Source organism: Tursiops truncatus, chromosome 5 (genome assembly GCF_011762595.2).
Source record: "Tursiops truncatus isolate mTurTru1 chromosome 5, mTurTru1.mat.Y, whole genome shotgun sequence".
Taxonomy (NCBI): domain Eukaryota; kingdom Metazoa; phylum Chordata; class Mammalia; order Artiodactyla; family Delphinidae; genus Tursiops; species Tursiops truncatus.
The window spans coordinates 19,905,910-19,922,865 of NC_047038.1; the positions used below are offsets into that span (position 1 = coordinate 19,905,910).

General features: G+C 38.0%; 2 long non-coding RNA genes across 5 annotated transcripts in view; one reads left to right on the forward strand and one right to left on the reverse strand.

The window, feature by feature from the left end:
• The window catches only part of LOC141278747 (uncharacterized), a 134,678-nt gene that overhangs the window by 57,787 nt on the left and 59,935 nt on the right, over nt 1-16,956 (forward strand). The window lies entirely within an intron of this gene.
• LOC141278748 (uncharacterized) overlaps nt 1-16,956 on the reverse strand; it is a 171,185-nt gene that overhangs the window by 12,115 nt on the left and 142,114 nt on the right. The window contains exon 5 of one of the 4 annotated variants that reach the window (XR_012331888.1): nt 12,033-12,641. The exons of the other annotated variants lie outside the window; for them this stretch is intronic. This is a non-coding gene — a long non-coding RNA (uncharacterized lncRNA). Of the gene's footprint in view, nt 1-12,032; nt 12,642-16,956 lie in introns of those variants that run through there. 4 annotated transcript variants of the gene reach the window in all.

Here is a 16,956-nt window from a genome sequence, read left to right on the forward strand (position 1 = left end):
AAACAAACAAGCAAACAAATGAGAAAACTCCAACAATCGAATTAAAAAATGAATAGATCTAAACAGACCTTTTTCCAAAGAAGACATGATACATGGCCAAGAAGTACGTGAAAAAATGCTCAATGTTATTAATCATCGTGGAAATGCAAATCAAAACCACAATGAGATATAATCTCATACCTTTTAGAATGGCTAATATCAAAAAGACAAGAAATGACACATTTTGGTGAAGATACAGAGAAAAGTGGACCTTTGTACACTATTGGTGGGGTTGTAAATTGGTATAGCCACTATGAAAAACAGTATGAAGTTTACACACAAAAATATTTAGAAATATAACTACCATATGATCCAGCAATTCCACTTCTGGATAGTTATCCAAAGAAAACAAAAACACTAACTCGAAAAGATACATGTACCCCCATGTTTACTGCAGCATTATTTATAATAGCTAAACTATGGAAATAATCTTGAGTCTCCATTGATAGGTGAATGGATAAAGAGGATGTGGTGTTTATGTAGATTCACACACACACACACACACACACACACACACACACACACTGGAATGTTATTCAGCAATAAAAAGAATGAAATGCTGCCATTTGTGACAACATCAGTGGACCTTGAGGGTTCATTATACTATGTAAAATAAGTCAGACAAAGAAAGACAAATACTGTATGAATGATCTTTCTTATAAGTAAAATCTAAAATAACCCCAAAAAACAAGGTCATAGTTATAGAGAACAGATGGGAGGTTGCCAGAGGCATGGGTTGGAGGGTGGGAGAAATGGGTGAAGAGGGTCAAAAGTTAAAAAGAAAAAAATAAATAAATTTCAAAAAATTAATTGCGTCTATTTAAATTTGCTAAAACCAATTAGAAAGCAAAATGAAAAATTTGATTCTACTCAGAAATCAATAGGAATTAAATATCAAGAAACGACTTTAGTGAGAATTATGAAAAAAAGCGACACTTCAGTGAAAGACATGAGATAAGATTTAAATTAAAAGAAACACTATTTGAACATATCAGTTTCTCCCAAGCTGGTAAGTTGAATGCTATTCTAAGTAAAATCCCAGTAGAAATTTTTTGGGGAAAATGGATGAAGAGTCCCATTTCTATTGGGAGAGGAATCTTTAAAGGGCTTATAAAGGGGTCTCTCCCCAGCCTTCATTTAGTCTAAACATCATTGAAAAGTTGAATAAAAATACCCAAGAAATTCAAGAAATAGAAGAATAATAAGAGAGAGACTATTAATAATAAGATGTCCTATAACCCTATAATAATGAAATAGTTTGGTGCTGACACTAGTATTGACAGATGAATCAATATATTTATACAAAATTTGCCCTGCTGTTGAATTCTTTGAGCACATACATCTTTTCACCACAGCCACTCTGAAAATAATCAAGGCCAGTGGCTTATCAAAATGACAGATCCTGCAAATTGTCAAGGAAGTCTTACAGTTTCTTAGAAGGCAGTGCTATTTTTGGAGTTTTTCTACTCTTCAGCTGGTGGGGCCTCTGGCCTCTGCCTTTTGTGGGGTTTTTTGGTGTTTTTTTAAGTCTTTGCTTCTCTTCTTACACAACCTGTTCCCTCTGGTGACTAGAGATCCTTACTGCCCAGTCTTAGCCATGTGTCTGACGCCTGCTTCCCCAGCTTGCCAGGTCTTTTAGAAGAACCCTTGTGGCCTTGCCCAGTCCTCCTTACTCTATCTGAGATAACAGACTACATCTTTCAACACCACCCCTCTCACCCCTGTGCCCCAACATATTTCTCTGGCTCATTCCCAGGCCATGATCCCGTTCTGTCCAGGCAGGCTGCAAAGGGGGCACGACGTGGACTAATCCGTGGAATAAGGTCTTTGAGAATGGGAAATTACTCTAGTCATCTTCAACCTACCTCCTCCAGACTAAACAATCTGTGTGATAAGAATTGTCACACAGATAGCCTAAATTCTTTATTGTTTAAACAAACTGAACATAACCACAAGCACTCGTTTCTGCATACACACCACTTATGGCCTATTTTCTAAGTATGTCAGTCGGGCCTTGGCACACATGGTTTAATTGATCTCTTCTCGTGTAACTGTTCCATATCTTGACTTCAGTTATTCTTTTGCCACAGGAAGATTTTAAATAATTTGGGTTGGAGCTTTTCTTTGTTTTTCTGTTTGTTTCTTTTTTCTTTATATAATTGAAAAAGAATTGTAGGCTTAACCCTTCTGAAGTATTTCAGTTTTGGGAACTCAATAAATGGAGACTGTTTTTAGTGCAACATCATATCTAATGGGAGAGTAATCTTTATTTTTTTATTTTATGGAATTTATTTTATTTTTCAAAAAGTTTTTATTGAAGTATAGTTGATTACATTATTATATAAGTTACAGGTGTACAGTATAGTGAGTCACAATTTTTAAAGTTTATACTCCATTTATAGTTATTATAAAATATTGGCTATATTCCCCATGTTGTACAATATATCCTTGCAATTTATTTTATACATAATAGTTTGTTCCTCTTAATCCCCTACCCCTATGTTGCCCCTCCCTCCTTCCCTCTCCCCTTGGGAGAGTAATCTTTAAAAGTCCTATAAAGCAGTCACTCCTTGGCTTTGATTTCGTCTATCAGCACACCATTGTAAGTAATATGTAGAAAGGACCAGAACTGGATAAATTAGGAAGGACTTACGTCAAGAATGGCACATGTAAATGATCATTTGTCAAAACATTTGAGAAGCCAACTGAAAATCTCTATCTGCTCCTTCTTATGATTCATGCCTTTTCTTATCACTCTATTTTTTTCTGAAGATGTGGAAATAACAAAGGTGGCCATAAAGTAATATTAGCAATTCAGTATGAATAAGTTGAGATTCCTGGGCTAATGTCCCAGTGAAAGTTATTTCTAATGAACTTGGGGGTTACTCTCTTTAGCAGCCACACCTGCTATGAAGGGATTTTGAGATCCTGATTCCCAAGGTGGTTTCCTCAGGAGCAGGTTAGCCACAAGATGATTTTTCAGGGGACCTTTTCTTCCAAAGAGACTCATTTTAAAAGGGATAAGTGAAGACAAAATCCCATTCATCAGTGGTACACATTTGTGGAGAGCAGTGTTTCAATGCAGAGAGAATCTTCAGTTGACAAAAACAATGCTGTTCAATACCTCAAAAATATTATAACTTTCAGGAACTAAAAACAGAGGTCTTTTTTTTTCTATCTGAAGATTTCTCTTTCCCTTAATTTTTGACCTGAGTCTTTAGTTCTGTTTCTAATTTCTCAGGGGAAAAGGAAATGATGAAGAAAAGGAGGAATCAAGTAAAGAGCATGTAAATTTTAACTGAGACTTTTTCCGTGGGTGTCTGTGAGTTAATGCAGTGATGTAAAGGGCATTTTATTTTATTATTTTTTTAATAGATCTTTATTGGTGTATAATTGCTTCACAATACTGTATTAGTTTCTGTTATACAACAAAGTGAATCAGTCATATGCATACATATACCCCATCCCTCTTGAGCCTCCCTCCCACCCTCCCTATCCCATGTCTCTGGGTCATCGCAAAGCACCAAGCTGATCTCCCTGTGCTATGCTGCTGTTTCCCACTAGCTAACTGTTTTACACTCGATAGTGTACATGTGTCAATGCTCCTCTCACTTCGCCCTGACTTTCCCCTCCCCTGCTGTGTCCTCAAGTCCATTCTCTATGTCGCTGTGTGCTCAAGTCCATTCTCTATGTCTACGTCTTTATAAAGGGCATTTTAGAGTTATCCATTTTTCTTATTGAACTTATTTTAAAAACGATAAAATAAATACACAAGGGCATTTATTGTGAACCCAAATTTGCAGCCATTTAGGTTACAAAAACAGCCAAGTTACTCTCTGTGCCCTTTCCTTTACCTCAAAGTGTTAGACAGCTGTTCTGAACAGTGAGAGAAGAAAGCTGAAGGACCACATCCTCTGGGTTACAGATGGCAAGCTGATAGTTTCATTAATGACATTCTCCTGGACAATAGCACTAGGAATTTATCTTAATGTACACCCTCATACTTATATCTTCTCTGTATTCACACAACATTCACCCCTGTCTGTCTGTCTCTGTCTAAATTTCCCTTTTCTTGTAAGGACAATTATAAGGATGAGGGCTCACCTTAATCCAGTATCACCTTATCTCCACTTGATTACATCTACAAAATACCTAGTTCCAAATAAGGTCAGAGGTATTGGGGGTTAGGACTTGAACATATATTTTTGGGGGACCCAATTCAGCCCACAAAAGGCAGGTAGAGGGCATGATGGTGGTACAGAAAAAGGAGCAACTAGTAGCCTGGGGGAGGAAGGAAGATCTTTCAGGGAAAGTGATGCAGGAGCCAGATCTTGAAAGATAGGTAGGTATTTCCCACATAAAAAGCAAGGGGAGGTCATTTTAGACAGATATCACAGCATATGCTAAAATACAGGCACATTATGGGAATGACAAGTTTTGTGTAGTGAAGCATGAGGCATGTAGTGTCAGAGTTTTGGGGAAAGAGACTGGACATGCAGGTTGACACCAGCTTTTAAAGGTCTCTTACAGGCTTGCCCAGGAATTGGTCTTCATCTTAAAGAAAGTGGGAATCTGCTTAGGCTTCAATGCAGGGAAGGAGTGCAATCAGATTTGGGTTCTAGAAAGATGTCTTCATGCTGCTTTGAGGATGATGGCAGGAGGCAGGAAGAAGTTTAGGGATCTTACTTGGTTTCATGGCTATTTTAATAGTCCTAGTAAGAGGGGATGAGGGCTAAGGATGTGGACAAGGAAGAGGGCAGAAATGAGGGAGACTTTGGAGGCAGAGTTGATGAGACTTAATGAGGAAGGAGTAATTTGCTGGATTTTCTAGATTAGGAAACTGAGTAGATGGTGAGATCACTATCTATGACTGAAGCAGGGAAAGAAGGGATTTTGGTGAAAAGACGATGGGTCAGTTTTGATCATGTTGACTTGGAGAGGTAGGTGGACATCCAGGTGGAGTTGTCAGGTATGAATTTGTATCAGTATCAGGGTCTGGAGCTCCTAGTCTGGAAATAATTGTGAATTGTCCTGAGGGGATTAAACTGGTGTTGAAGACCTTGGGCCTGTCTGTCTAGGGGAAATGCATGATGTCTATAGGATTCCTTCTAGCTTTCCCATCTGATGTTTTGCCTGGGTGCAAATTTTGCTAAGGGAAGTGAGAAGGTAGTAATTGGTTTATAAGTTTGGCACACACTTACCAAGTGTCTTCTATGGAACCAAATGCAGTTTTAAAATGTGGGGTCGCCAGTGGCCCTAGAACTCAGTGGAGAATCTGACTTTGGCTTCTGTAACTTATGAAGGGTGTTTTGTCAAAAAAATTCCTGGGCCTTTGTTATACTCCCTTGATTATAGAAATATTGAGGAACCACCCCGGTGGGAGTGCTAAGGCAAGGGACCTGCTTAAGAATTTCCTAAGTGACATACAGTAGTACAACAACACTTCACATGAGATTTGATCTGCACACTTTTCTAAAAATCATTATCATGAATTTCCAATACATAACGAAACTTCATTAGTTTGGCATATAAAGAATTGTTCTCTGCTCTTGAGATCACACATGTGGAGGAGGCCGTGAGAGCTCAGCTAGATGTAAGGTTTTCAAACTGTGCTCTGGGGAAGCTAATGTTCTGCAGGGGAATATGGAAAGGATAAGCCCGAGTTTTAGAAAATCTGCATGATTTGTCTTCCACCCTGAATTATTTAGTTATCCTCTCTTCTTTCTTTAAATGAGTTCCTTTATTTACAGGAAACATTTTTATTTATGGTTCCATAGCTTTGTTTTTTCCCTTCCTCCCATCCCATGGGTGTCCTTCAGCCCTTCTTTTTGCCTGTAGCTGGCTGCTTCTGCAATCGGCCTGCAGTTTGCTCTGGGCCTAAGGCATAGTGTTCTCGTTAAAAAAAAAAAGAGAGAGATTATCAAATGCTAGAGGTAGTTGTTAAAGGCAAATAATAGATGCTTGAAGATTCCCTTCTAATGTAATTAGAGGAATTTAATAACAGCTTTGATAAAGGTAGAGCTTTGAAAAGAAAATGGGCAGCTGAGGGCTTCCATGTCTGCTAGAAGATGTACAATGCATTTATGTTGAATGAATCGTGACTATCAGAAGTACTGGCAGGCTTGTCTAGTTCTCAAGGTGTTTAGACATGCAAGTTTTAGAATGTGAAACATAGCTTGTCCTCATAAGGTTTGGGTTTTGATAAAAGTAGTTTTCTAGGCAACACACCCCTGGGTGTGACTATATGAGATGCAGGTGACGCACATGAGAAAGGGCATCCATGCATGTTTCCATATTAAGTCCATTTCTTTTTAAACTAAATATATTATCCCCCAATCACTGATTTTATAGTTTTCTAAATTACTTTTCCTGTCTGGTATGCATGTTTCAGATCAATTACTTCTGGTTGAGAACATTTGACAGTGAACTTCCTTTCTACTATTCCCGCCATTCCCTTCTTCAAGTAAGATTGCCAGGCTAGGGAGAGCAACATTCTGATTTGGTTCTGGCTGTGGTTATTTTTGACTCTTTTCTTGAGATGGAAGAGATCATTACCTCCTCTTAGGCATTTTCACATATTCTCCCCTATGTCTAGGATCTCACCTTTGAAATAAAGCCTGTGCTATAGTAGAAAGAACATGGGTGTTGGAGACGTGGTTTGGTTGAATCCTGGCTCTGCTATTATCTAATGGGCAGGAAAGCAAATTTTCCCAAGCCTCTATTTCTGTCTGTACCATGGGATATAACAACCCTGAGCCCAACAGGGTGATATTTACCTCCTAGCACAGTGCCTGTCGCTTCATAGGTAGATTCTCAACAAATGGTAGTTTTTCCTCCCTACCCACCAAGAATTGGTATTGGCTGTGACATGTGTGGCGCAGAATCTTTGAAGGTTATTTTTAAGGCTGAGTCTTAAAACACCCACAATATGCTTCCGTTTGTACCTGAAAATTGCATTAGTGCTTCATTCCTGAAAGGATATGTTCATCTCTTGATGGAACTCAGGGACCTTCCTTTCCCCAGCTTTTACCATTTCCACAAAAAAAAAGTCAGAAGCAAAGAAAGGAAATAAGCTTCATTCCACAAGGAGGAGAGGAGTTATTCAAGTTCAGAAACTCTGATGGAGCCACATTTTCTAAGGCCGAGATGTCAAAGGGGCTGAAAGTCATGTGTGGGTATAATGTTGATCCTCTCTTCCGGTCCTTCAATCTGGAAGAATAAGGAACAAATGGGAGGGGGTTTCTCCTTCTCTCTGCTTAAACTCCCTGCTCCACCTCTTACTTTGACCTGAGAAGGCCTGGAATAGGTGGGGTTATGAATGCCATTACTCTCTCTTTTAGTCTTTTTTCTCATCTGTTATTTTCTGGCTTGGAGGTAGATTTTCCATGTGATACCACACCATGTATTAGTTGGAGTCAGCAGAGGAAATCGAAAAAGCATGACTTCACACTGTTCATTTTCATCCATGCCAGCCATCTTTGCTTGGGTAGCAGAGATCTCCATGTAGTCCAGTCTAGTTTATTGGACTTGTGCACTGGGCTTTGGGACAAAAGCCCCCAACTCTGTAACTGGGAACTTCTTTGCTTCATCTGTGCATTTTTCTAAGTTGCACTTTCGAAGACTTTGTGAGTTGGTCATATGCTTCTCCCACCACAATTTCTACTAAGTATACACTTTACTGTGCTTTGTTAGCAAGGAGGATAGGTTGGCAATAATCATCCACATTTTCTTTTTACTTCTCCTTATTTATTGCCTGAAGCACACATTTGCTAGATTTGAGGTGAATTCTGTAGAGCAGAGTGAAGCTAACACACCCACAAGGGGCTGGAAGACAGAACTGGGACTATATTAATATTATTTTCTGAGTGAGTTAACTAGTTATAGATGATCTGGATACAAGTAACTATGTGCAGGGTGGGTGTCCTGGGGAAGGGGAGGATCACTTAGCCATCAGCTTAATAACCTATCAGGTTATTTTGGCTGTTAAGACAACAGAAGTGTGTTTTAGTAAATGTACTTATGGGAACAGAATATCATAGGTTGGCTTATCTTCTGTAGGTACACTGTCACATCTCCTAAACTTTTGCCTAACCAGTATGCACACACACATTCGCAGACCTTTAGACCTTTAGGTTAAGTTGGTAAACTGTCCTCATTGTTTGAGAAAATTCACCCTGCACTGGGTCCCTGATCTCTGCCTGCCTGTCTCTGGAGTGCAGTTGTAACAGTCTTTCTCCATATGTCTGCTCTCCTGATTGATAAACAGTTACCTTCACCAAAAAGGAATCCTAAATTCCTTAAATCCATGTATAAAATACTAGCAATGCGTAACTCAGTATGCTGAGCATATCTGGCTACATTAAGACCCCAGAAACATGACCTGTAGGAACCCCCAAATTTCTTAGACGTAAGACTTACATTTTGAGAGAAACACCAGGTATGGGATGTTAGCATTGCAGACTGTCTGAAGTAGACAGAATAAATCTACTCCCCCTTTAACGTGACAGCTCTGCCAACGTTGTTCCCCAGTTTAGCCATTTCTTTCTCTAGGGATCAGTACTCATTTGATGCCTCTCTTGTGGGATCATCGAATCTCGGTTGTATTCCTCTAAAGCAGTAGTTTGCAACCTTGCATACAAATGTTATCACCTGGAGAGACTTATGAACTTCTGGTACCCAGGCTACACCTCAGACCCACTACATCATCTTCCCACTGGTGGGAAGCTGACATCAGTGTTTTTTAAAGCTCCCAGATGATTTCAATGTACAATCAAGGTTGAGAAGCACTTCTATAAAGACCCTATAGCTTGACAATATTCTCCTTAAACTTTATTACCTGAAGTGGGTACAGCACATATGTTGATCATACATAAAGTAGAAAAGCTATTAATATTTTATTTTCTTTTATTTGAATCTCATGCTTTTTTTAATGCAACCTAAGTCACATAGGTTTAAAAATTTTTTAGCATATAACTGTATAATACATAAACATGGAATGTAACATGTTTTGAAGTATAGTAATAAAATGAGTACCCACAGCCAACCTATCAACTAGACTATTACCAGCTCCATTGAAATATTTCTTCTCAATTCTAATCTCTTTCTTCCCTCATGAATTTGATGGTTATACTTTCATTGCTTTTTCAAGTATAGTTATACTACTTATGCATGTATCCTTAAACAATATAGTTTGTTTGCTTTGGAGCTTTATGAAGATCATATCATGCTGTATATAGTAGTTTTGACTTGCTTTATTCTCTCAACGTTATGTTGCTAAGAATCATCCATGTAGCTATAATTCACTCATTTCCTACTGTGTGAGAGTTTGTTTTTCCTGTCTATGTATACAACTGGACATAGACCTAGGTACAATCCTCTTGTTTCCACATTTTTTTGAAATTGCTAACAGTGCCGTGAACTTTTTGAACATATAGCCTAGTACAGTTTTCCCCCCTAAAGTGTTGGGGTAGATCATATGGATTGGCTTGTTTTTCATTCATCTTTCTTTTATTTATTCATCTGCCTTCTTATTTAGCAGAGCTTGGAAAGCAAACAACTGTTATTTCCTAGATTTCCTTGCAGCCAGAGTTCTGGGATGGGTTTCTCAGTCAGATATACTCACAGGAGACTTCAATGAGAACTGAAGTCAGTGGACAGATCCATTTTACTAATGGCTCTTAGCAGAGGCCAGACAGTTCTTCTGGAGGTGGCAGCTTCTCACCTTGGCATGTGGGTTTCTTGTGGTAGAGAAGTGGCATGGTTCTTGGAGCTGGCAGCTCTAGGGAAAGCCTCCTGATGTACTTGCCAAATGGTTTCCTGCTGTGTCAGTTGAGTTTTGTGTTATCACTTTCCATTCCTGGAAGCTGAGCCAATAGTCTGATTTTTCTGCTAGCTCAATGATTATATAAGCCATTTATTAGCCAGTAATCAATTCTTGGTGCTTAAGCAATATCAGTGTGAACTTAACTCTTTCTGTTGGAACCCTCACAATGCAAAAATCAATACCAAGAATGGTGCAGGCCACAAACTCTCAAGGAATTGTGACTACATAACTGGTCGTGTTTGAAGGCTTTAAAGATATCACTAGGACCAGAGGATGGAACACCGAAACTATAGTATATTGTGGTAAAACATGTACTTGAACACAATGGAGGTGTATTGGAAAAAAAAATTGGTTTTGTCAGACAAAATTGTGATATCTTTAAAGATATCACTAGGACCAGAGGATGGAACACCGAAACTATAGTATATTGTGGTAAAACATGTACTTGAACACAATGGAGGTGTATTGGAAAAAAAAATTGGTTTTGTCAGACAAAATTGTGATATCTTTAAAGATATCACTAGGACCAGAGGATGGATCACCCAAACTATAGTATATTGTGGTAAAACATGTACTTGAACACCTAGAATGAAGTGTGTATTGGAAAAAAATTGGTTTTGTCAGACTAAATTGTTTCTAAAATGAAACATGATGACAAGAAGGAGGAATACATGGACTGTAGGTGGGCTGCATATATCTAACTGCACTAAAGAGCTTAAAAAATAGCAAGACTAAGGTTTTAAATTCAAGACATGATCTCAAGTGCTAGGGAGCCTCCACTGGTGCACTGAAGGCATCTCTTGTCCTTTTAGATCCAGAGCCAACATATCCATAAGTCAGATGTAGAATCTAATCTTAGTTTGTTGAATTAAGACATAGATTTAATTCATAATTTACCAGTTCTTTTAAGGGAAAGTTAAGATATCAGTTGGGAAAGTCAGAGCCCAAGAATTGGAAGATGAATGTTTTGGAAATTCAGATGTACTTGAGTGGCCCCAAACTTTCCAACCCACCGAGTCTCCCTTAGGAGCGCAAGCAAATCATCCTTTGTTGGCTAAGTTATTCTTCTTCCTGAAGAACTTTAAGGACCTCGCCTGAGCCAGCTGCCTCCCAGCGAGATGCAGTTCTACATCATAGCCCACCACTAGTCATTGCCAACTGATCTGTAACTGGAGCCCAGGTCTAGCGTGCCTCAGGGGGCAAGGACAGAGTAAGCCGTATGAGTAGAGGCTTAGACTCAATTCTATATTCTTTTTATTAATGTTTGTGGGCAGAAACCTGGATGGTATGCGTGAGAATGTATTCTAAAAGCACTAGACCCATTTTGTTGAACCGAAGTCTGCTTGAGTCACCAGTATATAAAAGTCATGGCCTCTCATTGAGTGATTCATGTATTCAGGGATCCTTGAATAAAGGGAAAGTGGGATAAAAAGGTTCTGTGATGATACTTCAGGTACATAATGTACTCTTAGCCTTTCCCAAAGAGACATGAAGCCACTGATTTATATAACTACACACTGGGGAAAGGAAAATAGCTACAACTTATAGGGGCTTACTGGGGACCCAGAATACCACTGTGGTCCATTGGTGGTAGGGACTTCAGTGGGTCAGGTGATTAAAACATTTTGGCTTAGTTGTTTTTCATGAAAGACTGAGTAGATTTGTGATGCTCTCATAATTTCCCATTTCCAGGGTGTATCACTGGTTTAGGCAGATGCAACCACCACAGAATTCCTCCCATTTACTTCCTAATCCATAGAGTAAGGGTTATTTTGATAGAGCCCATTGAAAGCCTCTGAAATTACCCTCACCTACCAAAATAGTAAAATAAAACAATCCCCTAACCCAGGGAGAGTCACAGAAAATTAGTGTCACTGTAAAGTCTACAGAAATGGTTATTTCTATAATATCTACATTTAGTTTGTCTTTTTGCCTTGTGAAGAATAAGTTTGGATCCTGGAAAAATATAGTAGATTATTATAAATTTAATCTTGTGGTGACTATGACAGTGTCTGTTATTTCAGTTGAGATCTCTTACCAGAACAAATCAATATGACTCCTGACACATAGACCACTGTTAATCAGGCAGAACCTTTTTTTCTCTTTTTCATCTATTTTAATAAGTAGAGAACACCAGAGGCATTTTGTTTTTCCTTGGCAAGGGCTGAAGCATATCTTCACAGTCTTCCTCAGGGATATGTCAATTCTCAATTCTCAGTTACTATTTGGTTTGCAAGAGCCTTGTTATCTCAGTATCCAAAGAACATAATGCTCATCCACAATCTTGATGAAATCATGCTGATTAGACTTGATGATTGGGAAGTAGCAAGAATATTCTATGCTTCAATAAGACACTCGCCAGAGTGGGGATAGATTCTTGAAAATTTATCAGCCTTCCACATCAGGAAACGTTCTGGAATCCAGTAGTCCAGAGCAAGCTGTGATATCTTCTCCAAAGTAAAAGAGAAATTGCTGCATCTCAAGTCCCCCATCACTAAGAAAGAAGTCCAAAGCTTTTTGGTTCTCTATGGATATTTTAAGCAAAGTCTGACATGTTTGGGTGTACTGCTGGACTAGCTATGACATAACCTCTGAGGTTTCCAATTTGAATGGCACTTAGAATAAGAGAAGGCTCTTCGGGTTGTTTATGTTGCTGTGGAAGAGGCTCACTGCTTAATCTTGAAGATGTAGTAGATTCCATGGTTTGGCATCTTTGTGGTAGCTCACATTGCTTTCTTGGGTCTGAGCATACCCTAAAAGAAGACTCACAGTGAAGGTCCTAGGGTTTGGGAGCAAATATATGCCATATTAGTCAAAGAATGATTTTCTTTTTAAGAAACAGCTTCTTTAAAAATTTTTTTATTTTATTATTTATTTTTGTTATGCACAAAATGATATTCAGTGAATAAGTAAGTTTATAATAGGTGACATATATTAGAAAAAATAAACACTTTGTCTCCTAGATTCATTCACGATTTTCAGTAGCTATGGACTTCAGTGCAAACTTTTAGCCCATGGGATGAAAAGAAAACCAAACTATAAGAGTAGGGTCAGCACTAGGATTCAAGCCTTCTGGCCATCACTTGAAGTTCTGAGTCATGCACTAACGATTTTCATACAGTGCCCGAGAAAATTGTACCTAACACTGTAGACAAGATAACCTCTCAGAAACAGCTTCTTTTTGAGAAACCAGAACCTCCCATCCTGAATGCTCAAATAACCATGAGAACTAAACTGCCCATCACAAAAATAACAAAATGGGAATGATTTTATTCATAAAGCCTTGGATTTGGTGTGCCTGGCAGTGCTCTATCATCAAGTGGATGCATCAAGATGGCATCTGAGCAGGACTCTCTCAAGTTATGTTCATGATCATGTGGTTCACACTCCCAGGGCACCAATTTCTGCTGTATTTCTAACTCTTCCTCAGCCTATACCTATAGCCTCATGTGGAATTCCATATGACCAATTGGCCGAGGGAGAACAATCTGAGCATGGTTTGTGGATGGTTTCACACACTATCCAAAAGTGAGCTGTTGCAATGTTACAGCCCCACTCAGGAGTAGCTCTGAAAAATACTAGAGAAAAGAAACTCTTAGCTCTCATTGGGTTGAACTTCAAGGAGTACCTATGATTATTTGTTATGCCTGGAGGGAGAGCTGTGCAGAAGCATTAGTGCACACCAGTTTGGGAGCTAGGAATTATGCTCTGGTGGAAAGAATAAAATTGGAAGCTTCACAACAAAGAGAATTGGGGAAGAGTATGATGTGGATGAACCTCTCAGAATAGGCTCAGTGTGGAAGAACATTTGTGTCCCATATGAATGTTCACCAGATGTTCCCCTCTGCAGAGGGAAAAAAAAATCAGTAAAGACATAGTGCATCTGAACCACATTATCAGCCACCTTGACCTTAATAATATTTATAAAACACTGTAGTCAATAACTGCAAAATGCACATTCTTTTCAAGTGCACATGGTACATTACACAAGAAACATTATATTCTAGGCAATAAAGTAAGTCTCAATTTAAAAGAATTGATATTGTACAGAGAATGTTTGCTGACCATTTTGAAATCAGATAAAATATCAATAACATTAAAATACCTTGGGAAACACCATCCAGTACTTGGAAATTAAATAACACGCTTCTAAATAATCTATGAATCAAAGAAGAAATCAAAGGAAAGTTGAACATATTGATACTTTAGATAATCTATGAATATAGATAATACAAAATATCAAAATTTATGGGATGTGGCTATAGCAGTGCTTAGAAGAAAATTTACATCTCTAAATGCTTATAGTAGAAATGAAAAAGAAAAAAGGGCTAAAATCCAATGACCTAAACTTCCACTTTAAGAAGCTAGGAAAAGAAGAGCAAAGTAAACCCAGAGAAGTAAAAACAAAAGAAATAATAATAAATGCAGAAATCATTGAAATATCAGTAGAAAACAAGGAACAGAAAAAACTTCAAAAGCCCAAATCTTGTTCTTTTAAAAGTTCAGTAAAATTGAGAAACCCCTAGTAGACTGATTGAGAGAGAAAGTAGAAGGGAGGGGGGTAAGGAGGATGGGAGAAAGAGCCCAAATTATCAATACCTGGATGAAAGAGGAGTTTCACATTTGAATTTATAAACCAATTGGTGAAGAATTAACACTAAAACAAAATATATTCTGTGTATCAATAAATGTGGCTTTATTTAGTTCTTTAATATATCTCAATAAACATTCCAAATTTTCTCTAGATATCTTTATTATATTATTTGTAGATATCTTGTTTTTGTTTGTTGCTGATGTGTATAAATATAATTGATTTTGTATGTTGATTTTAAAGGCAGCTCTGTTGCTAAATTCTCTTATTCTAAGAATCTGACATAGATTTAAATTTTTTCTGTGTGTTACTCAATGTAATGTGTGTGTTTCATGAGCCAGTGCTAGTTCCCAAACTGTTTGTTACTGGTCTGCAATGAGATAAGAAATTGAGAGTAAGAGGTAAGAAACTTTCATAGTACTTTGATAGGGTAATTATATATCTGCAGAATCTAACAATAAAAATTTTGGTTTGTATTTTGTATGTCTTTATTTTTCTTTTTCTCAAGATTCTATTGTATTTTACAAGCTCAGTCTGTGAGAGATCAGGGAAAAAAGCTGATTCTTACCATGGAAAATTTGAGAAGCACTGATGTGTAGATAATGTTATCATCTAAAAGTAATGAGATTTTTGTTCTTTCCTTTCTTAGTAGGTTTGGGCTGTTATAACAAAGTAGACTGGGTGACTAATAAACAACAGACATTTATTCCTCACAGTTCTGGAGGCTAGAAGTCTGAGATCAGAGTGCTAGCAGGTCAGGTTGCTTCTCTGGTCTGAATGGCTTGAAAGCTGTGATGACCCTATAGCCTCGGAAATAGGATACTAGTAATAATGACATACAGTGCCAAACATTTACTTTACTCATTATGTGTGGTCATCTGGAATGCAGGTCTTTGGCAAACCAGCTGGCTGGTGTGTGGTGTGTGTTAATTTTATTGGAGTAGAGTTGATTTACAATGTTGTGTTAGTTTTAGGTCTACAGCAAAGTGATTCAGTTATATATATACATATATTCATTCTTTTTAGATTCTTTTCTCATATAGGTTATCACAGAATATTGAGTAGAGTTCCCTGTGTTATACAGTAGCTGTACTATACATTATTATCCAGTGGCTGTTGTATTTTAATAGGAATAAAGAATACAAAACTGTGAGATGGGCTGGATATTTCTGACAGCACTTAGGATAGGTTAAGAGTTTTAAATTCTTTGCTGATGAGATAGTCAGAGGACCAGCATTACAATGATTGACCTCAAGAAAGTTTATTTTTTGTAGCTCTAGGGCTGGTATAGCCAAAAAACAGACATGAGTGTGATCTTGAGTGCTGCTAAATTACAGGCTTGTCAGGACTCTTATGTAAGAGTTAGAACATTGATACAGAAAGAGAGGGAAAATGGCAACTGGAATGGAGACATTTAGTTGGGTTCAGGTGGCTCAAGGATCTGGAACCTTTAAATTCCACTGAGCTTTTGTTGCCAAGTGGTTCTCTCCATAGTGCATCTATGTGGCAGCTTGTTTTATTAGACCAAGCGAGAAAGAAGGCAACAGAAAATGTCAGCATGAGAGAGCATTAGCCAGTTGTAAGTCACAGTCTTTTGCATCCTTATCATGGAAGTGATGTTCCATCACTATTGCTATATTCTGTTCTTTAGAGGTAAGTCACTAGGTTCAGCCCAGTTTCACAGGGAAGGTGTTTCACAAGGATGTGAATATCAACACGTGGGGGTCACTGGGAGTCACATTGGAAGTTGCCTACTGCAAGTGTCTATACAAAATTTACAAGAATTTCATACAAAATTTTATAAAATTGTATGCAAAATCCGAAAGTAAACTATGTATTAAGGCTTATTAAGTTACTTGATGAGACTATGAAGGTAGGCACAAAATTCAGGATAGTCATTACTTTTGAGGAGGAAGGAAGGGTGATGCCTTTGTAAAAGGTAAAAAGGGACTCCAACTCTATCTGTGACTGTATTTGTCACATTTTATTTCTTTACCGGTGAGGTAAATACATTCATAATTTATTATATTATTTTTATACTTTTATGTATATATAAGATATTTCAAAATTTAAGGAGAAATAAAATTCTCTTTCTTTGCCCCACATGATCATATTGTGGGGAGGCAGGCACTTAGGACAGAAGCGAAAGTTCTGTTGAAGGTGCTAAGGTGCTCAGTCTCTCCTGATAATTTTCCCTTCCTTATCCCCATCTCTTGTGCCTTCCTGCCATTAGTCCATGTGGATGTTATTGAAATAAAACTAGCAAAATTCAGTTTATAGATCTGTTGAGAATTTTTGTGCTTCTGAATTGGGCTGGAGAATTTGGCTCAGGAACTTGCTTAGTGCATGGGTACCATATCATCAAGAGATTCTCCTGAGATCTGCCAGCCAGCTAATAGTTTGTGCCTTAATGTATATTTCCTAAGAAAACTAGGGCAAAGTAGAGATGCCTTCTGGAAGTCATAACACCATTATTATATTGGCCATCCATGTGCTGAAGAAC